Source organism: Saccopteryx bilineata, chromosome 1 (genome assembly GCF_036850765.1).
Source record: "Saccopteryx bilineata isolate mSacBil1 chromosome 1, mSacBil1_pri_phased_curated, whole genome shotgun sequence".
Lineage (NCBI taxonomy): Eukaryota > Metazoa > Chordata > Mammalia > Chiroptera > Emballonuridae > Saccopteryx > Saccopteryx bilineata.
Window position 1 is genome coordinate 58,970,438 of NC_089490.1, and position 7,211 is coordinate 58,977,648.

At 43.2% G+C, this 7,211-nt stretch overlaps 1 pseudogene; it reads right to left on the minus strand.

Annotated features, from left to right (window-relative positions):
• Positions 1–5,384: 5,384 nt before the first annotated feature.
• Positions 5,385–6,235, minus strand: LOC136319881 (nucleophosmin pseudogene; annotated as a pseudogene).
• Between the last annotated feature and the right edge of the window lie 976 nt (positions 6,236–7,211).

Sequence of the window (7,211 nt, forward strand, 5' to 3'; positions counted from 1 at the left end):
AAGCCTTTCACTAAAGAAGTTATAGGCCTAGGGTGTTACTCCCCTCCATGGCCTGCCCATTTGGGAACTTATGATAAAATCACTCTGTGGTTATTTTCCACGGAGGCCTTTTTCTTTGTTCGTCCATAGATAACATTCAGAAAGAGAAAACTAACACCTCTAAGCAACCTCACCCTGCCCGACCTCCAGACGGAACACAGTCTGGAGTACATGGGAGGAGTCACAGACTTTTTCCAGCCTCTGGGGAGAGACTGGCTGCCCCTTATTTATCATTTACCTTCTCTAAGCTTCTATTTCCTTACAATGAGGAAACCAGTGTTTCCTGAGAGTTTTATTTTATAAAGTTGATAGCTGTGTAAGTACTAAATAAATGGCTGTTTTCATCATCATAATCACTAATATCTCTTAGAAGAACTTTCTGGAGGATAGGGCAATATTTTGTGAGTTCCATCCTGGAACTGAAACATACCTTCCTACTGTTATCAATAGTACTTAGAGAAACTGACTACTTCATAAATTAAACAGATGTTCATTATTTGCCATCAGGCTACAAATACCACAGATAACCAATTCCTTGTGACACTGAAACCCAGTTCCCAACAAGGTCAGCATTACTCGTGGTTGGCAAATAGACCAGCAGGCACTTGGAGCCAGGCCATTTGTAACTAGCGCCCACCAGTGGGTGACAGGAAATAGACTGATGAAATAAGCCGTGTGTGCTCAGCTCTAAGTCACACAGGGGAGGGAGTTCAGAGTCTGCAAGCCCCACACAGCTCCCTAGACAAGATCCTGGCTCTGGGATTGCAATTGCAGCCTTCTTTTTTATTTTATTTTATTTTTTTATTTTACATGAAGGGAACCTTTGGGAGAGGAGGCTTCACAAAGAAGGGGAGTTACTTCCACCAGATCATTAGTGTTATTTTTTAATTAAAGGAGAGATTTTCCGTGATGTAGGTGCTTATAATTTTGCTAGTAAAATGTCAGTTATTTAAAATGATAATGCCCCTTAAGTATTTTAGGGTGTTTTCAACGTATGCATTATCTTCATAAAAAAGTTGGAAAGATAATGAACAATGAATCATTGAGGGAACCTCAAAAATGATACTAATATTCCTAACCATGAGAAGGCACCTTTTTTTTACAGAGACAGAGAGAGTCAGAGAGAGAGATAGATAGGGACAGACAGGAACAGAGAGAGATGTTGCTTTCTCATATGTGCCTTGACCATGGGCCTTCAGCAGACCGAGTAACCCCTTGCTCAAACCAGCGACCTTGAGTCCAAGCTGGTGAGCTTTGCTCAAACCAGATGAGCCCATGCTCAAGCTGGTGACTTTGGGGTCTGGAACCTGGGTCTTCCACATCCCAGTCCGATGCTCTATCCACTGCGCCACTGCCTGGTCAGGCAAGGCACCTTCTTTTAATTAACACTAAACTAGCAGCCACTTTGTGATGATGAGAAAGTCCTCTGGGGTTCAGAGGCAGGTGGGATCCCAGAAGGCTTTGGGCATCCAACAAGGTGTTATAAAAGGCATAGAATTTGAACTAAGCCTTGAGAAATGGTTTGCATCCAGCCAGGTGTAAAAGAGAGGTGTCTGCCTGAGAGGAGGGACAAGCAGAATGAAAGTCCTGCAGCCTTCACCAAAGCTTTCCCCAAAAATGCATCACTTCTGTTGAGCACAAATTAAGCCGTGTAACTTACTAATACAATTCGGTCTGGATATCTGGTATGTGCCTGGCTTTGTATGTCTGTGTGCAACATCCATCTATCTCAGGATGTGCAGACTGAAATGGTAGAGAACTTGTCTAACTAATTCTTAATAAAATGCAGAGCTGTGAAACACTAGGAATACATGGATACTTACTAAAATCTTCTGTCCTCTTAGGGCAGAATGACACACAGCCAATGTAAACCATTTGATCCAAGTCTAAAATTAATTCATACAATCTTGTTATATCTCTCATAACTGAGATAAAGAGGCTCAGGCCTAACATTTCCCAACACTGTCTTTCACACCCTCGGCAGGGTCTCAGACTCAGACTCTACACAGTGTGGAAGATAGAGGTCTGCCTCTAAGTGCTGGGATAACAAACCCCTAAGACGTCCCAATGCCCTAAATTTTTTTTACACACCTCTTCTCATTTCTAATCCACTTCGTCAAAAGCAATGCCAGCCTCAATAATTCTGCCAAGCCCACTCACCCTCTCCTGACCTCCACCATAGCATTCATTACGTGTCTGAGTCATGCTGGGACTTCTAGAGTCACTCCCACAATTCCTCTCCCTTCCTCCCTATAAGCACAGGACCTTGGCCACCCACTGGCATCTTTAACACAGCCCTCCATGTGATTTCACTCAAAAGGTGTGAATTATGCTGCATTTCGCCTCATTCCTCTCTACTACTCCCATCATTGGCCCAACTTTATTCACTCATTCATCAAACTCATTGAGCATTTACTATGTGCAAACCACTTTGCTTGGCATTCTGGGAACTAGAAGGCAAAATAAGATTCATTAGCACTTGCCTGTATGGAGCTCACATGATAGTGAGATTCCATTTAAAGATGACAAGGATCTAAAAAGATAGAGTAGGTGCAGAGAGGGCAGGAGCACAGGGACAGGAGAGCAGAGTGGTACTCATGGAAGCTATTTCACCTGCCATGGGTGACGCTGAACCGAGAGGCACCCTGCCGAGTCACCCTTGTTCTTATGCTATAGGAAAGCTTCAGAATTTCTAAGCTGGAGGGTCTTAAGTGCAAATACTGGTTTCAGAACTTGCTTGAAGTTCTGGTGGTGAAGTTGCTGCATACACTGTGGGAACTTAGACTGTGACTTAGTTCAGGTCACATGGAGAGACTGATGAGGATTCGAGGAGCATACTGTGGCGCCTCCAGAAAATACCTAGATGTTCTTGGGGCGGGGGAGAAGTCCTCTACATTGCTGTTATTCTAACTTTTCTCGGAAAAAGAAGCACCAAATCCAGATAATTCTAAGTCCAAATACTTTAGCAACTCTAAGTTGGCAGACAAAATTTGAGTTGGGTGAAATTTGAGGCTTTCTTTCGATTGGAATTAAAAATGGCATTTGAGGCACTGTGGTACAGAGGATAAAGCAGCAACCTGGAATGCTGAGGTTGCCGGTAGAAACCCCGGGCTAGTCTGGTCAAGGTACATACTAGAAGCAACTACTATGACTTGATGCTTCCCATTCTTCCCCTTCCCCCTTCACTTTCTCTCTTTTTCTCTCTCTAAAATCAATAAATTAAATATATTTTTAAACAATAAATAAAAATGGCATTTGAGCTGATCTCTAAAGATCCAAGTGACCATTGCAATAGAATGTATGTGACCATGAAAATAAATACAAGGATTCTGATTACATAACAAAACAATGAAAGGCTAAGAATGAAAGAATGAAAGGTTCAAAACAGAAAGTAAACGGAGTATACTTACCACCTAGGGTCCTAGGGGAACAGTATTCCCTGAGATGGATCAGGAGTCATATAATTAGCCAGAATTTTTTTTTCCTGTGAAGCCGTTAATACCTAACATGAAACTTATAAGCCTCATGAGCCAAACCCTTCCACTATCCACTGCATTACCAGCTTAAAGGAAAGAAGCCACCTAAGAAAATGAATACCACTAGGATTCAAGCGATTATACCAGACTTTAAACTGAATGGATATTTGGTTAAGTATTTTCTCACTAACTAGTGAATAAGGGCATGAGAGGAAAGGAAAATCACTTAGAGTCAAATAAAGAAATTAAACCTCTGCACATCCCGATTGTATTATGGGTTGATCTTAAAGATGAAAAATAGAACTGAAAACCTGGGATGTATTTCTGCACAAGCTCTGGAAACCATACTTTTTTCTAACCAGGTTGACAGGTGTGCCTGTTCACGGTTCCAGTGAATGCAACCATGACTCTCAACCAGAACCCCCACTTTGGGGTACGGTAACGGTGGCTCCCTGGCTTCTGGTGGTGAATTGCTGCCATGATCTCTCCTGCTTCTGGCCCCATCATCCTCATCAATACTAGGGAGCCCAGCTCTGTGACCCCTCCTGCAGAGAAGGACCCCCCGCCAGCGAGTACTGAATTTTCAGTGAGGCTGGTGCCCTTGCTGCAGCATATTCCCCGATAGTGTTTGTGAGTGGACAGTTAGCTGCTTCTCCTTAGGAGTTAGTTTTCTGATAGCAAATAGTATCTACTAGCATGCTTGTTTGTTTATATATTGTTCTGCCTAGTAAGAATGTGAGAGTTCATCATGGTCTGGGGCTATAACCTGAATCAAAACTTGCTGGTGAAATGCACAAGGTATCACTTAAGAATTTTTTTGCTCTCAGAAAAATTAAGTGAACCTGGTTGAAACCTCCCAATCTTAGAAGATGGTTGCACCATCTTGAATGAGTCTCGTGTCCTCCTCATGAAAGCTGTGCTATGTAACCCTATTTCCCTGAGACAGCTTTGTCTCTGCTCCTATCTAGGACATCCCACCCCTAGGCCAACCAAAAATCAAAATCCACCCTTCTCATTTTTTTTAAACTTTGCTTTTACTTTATTAAAATACTAAGTTTAGCCTGACCAGGCAGTGGTGCAGTGGATAGAGCATCGGACTGGGATGTGGAGGACCCAGGTTTGAGACCTCAAGGTCACCAGCTTGAGTGCAAGCTCATCTGGTTTGAGCAAGGCTCACCAGCTTGAGCCCAAAGTCACTGGTTTGAGCAAGGGGTCACTTGGTCTGCTGTAGCCCACTGGTCAAGGCACATATGAGAAATCAATCAATGAACAACTAACGAACCGCAACGAAGAATTGATGTTTCTCATCTCTCTCCCTTCCTCCCTATCTGTCCCTATCTATCCCTCTCTCTGTCTCTCCCACACACACACACAAAAAAATACTAAGTTTATTTTACATGTATGATTTTGTCTCCCCACCATTTCCATTTGTTGACCACCACAACTACTGTGTCTTATCATGACATGCCATATGTACTTAAAACCAAGCAAAAGGTGGACCTTCATCTTTTGGACAACATGTTCTTGGCAATGGAACCTGAACAGCATTTATAAGACATGGTAGGGAAAGTTCTCACTCTGTATTATAGAAAGAACAGCCAGAGCCCTGGCCGGATAGCTTGGTTGGTTGGAGCATCGTCCTGAAGCACAGAGGTTGCTGGTTTGATCCTCAGTTAGGGCACATACAGGAACAGATCCAGGTTCCTATCTTTCCCTCTCTCTCTCCCTTCCTCTCTTACTAAAATTAATAAGTAAAAAAAAAACTTTAAATAAAATAAAAAAGACAGACAGATATTGACTGTAACAGAAATGCAATTAGGTGGAAAATTTTAATAAACTGTTTAAACTATTTTCTTAAAGAGACTTCCTCTACTGCCAGAGATTTTGAATAGTCTCCTGGTCAGCCATCCAGAAACAATTCTTCACATAGTTGATGAACCTGGCTTCCACTTTGGGAAGAGAACCACCTTTTTCTATATTTGGTTGCATTTTTGCTTTAATGTCTTCTGCAGAACTAGTTCCTTTCAGTGTTTTAGGAATTTTTTACCTGTTTTGGAAAGATGCTAGACCTTTTGATCTTGGTGTTGATGGTTTTGAGTCTTTTCCTTCGGATTGATTTTTGTGCTTTTTTGAATGGACTATCTCATACAGATTTCTTTAGTGGATATTTTTCTTTATTTCTTCACCCTCAAAATCATCATCATCTTCATCATCATCATCATCATCATCATCATCCTCATCTTCGTCAGCAGCAAGTTTTACTTTTTTCCGGGGAAACACTACCACTTCCAGGAGCAGAATGCTTTTCAGATATACTCAGGAGCTTCACATCATCGTCCTCTTTATCTTCTCACTCTGCACCTTCCTATACAGCTACTAAGTGCTGTCCACTAACATGCACTGGCCGGGAACCACACTTCAACCATAAGACCACAGATGGCGATATCTCAGAGCCACTAAGGGAAACCACTGGCTGTACAGGCACTTTCAAAATTCCCAGTGTTCCTTTAATTAGACTGCTCTCATATTGCCTCTGCTTCAACAACGTGCAATTCGTCCTTTGCATCAGCCCCTAAACGGACTGTTCATGGAGATCATTGGTACTCAATTTCATCATTATCCACCTTAAAGTGATCATTTTTGTCAGCCTTTAGTTCACAATTAAAAAGGTAGTTCTGGGACCTCAGAGTGCTCATTTCCATGCCCACTGATTTTTCCATGGGATGGTGGCACACTCTTAGGTAAGAGAGAAGGCAGAGGGAGATAAACAATTCGGTTCCTCAGAACAGACACTCGGATGGAATTGCACCAAGGACAACCCCTCTCGGTTTTTTTTTGCCAAGAAGAAACCCAGTCATACTGAGCATGAGTTGTGATTATTATGGTTGTTGAGTTGAAGAGTAGTGGGACCCACTTACCCACTTAGCACTTATCACAGCACAGGGCCCGGCCCCTTCTCTTCTCTCGTAGAGCCTGCCCACTCCAGCTGTCACCCTGCCCACCCTGCCCCCCCACCCCCTACCCCCGCCCTTGGGAAGTCCAGTCCAGCCCTGTCTGTCTCCTCTCGCTTCTCTCCTGGGGCCAGCCCTCTCCTTACGTCTCCTTCCCAGAATTCCAATGAACAAAATGTCTCCACATAAGTGAATAACTAAATAAGCATTTGGCTCACTGTCAAATGGCACTTAATAAACATTGGTGGGTGTGTAGCCAGTGGCCAGGACCACCATCACAGCAGCCTGACCCATGAAGGTTCGCATTGGATTCGGACAGTCAGTAAAGAAACAACGGAGCCAAGAACTGATGGGCCATCACCTTTAATTCTAGCTTGCACTCAGTGGGCAAGTAAAAATACACACTGGGCTCCAGAACCCACTCACATTTAGTGCTCACAAAGCTACTGACTTATCCAAGTTTCCTAGAATCAAAGGTTTCAAGCTCACCAGACTTTATTCACCTCTGTTCCCCATCTCCTTCCTCCTCCCTGCACAAACTCTGAACAAACTGGCTTCTCACTCAACACTCCGCCATCTTGGCTGCCTCTCCTGGCCTCCTCCACATGGCCTCTCTCTGCTCTCCTCTCTGCTCTCGCCTCTAATGCTAATAATCCCAGGAACCAAGAGAGCAAGCTCCCGTTCTGTCCCCATTTTATAGTGTAGAAATCCAAACCTTTAATCCAATATACAAAATAGGGAAGTC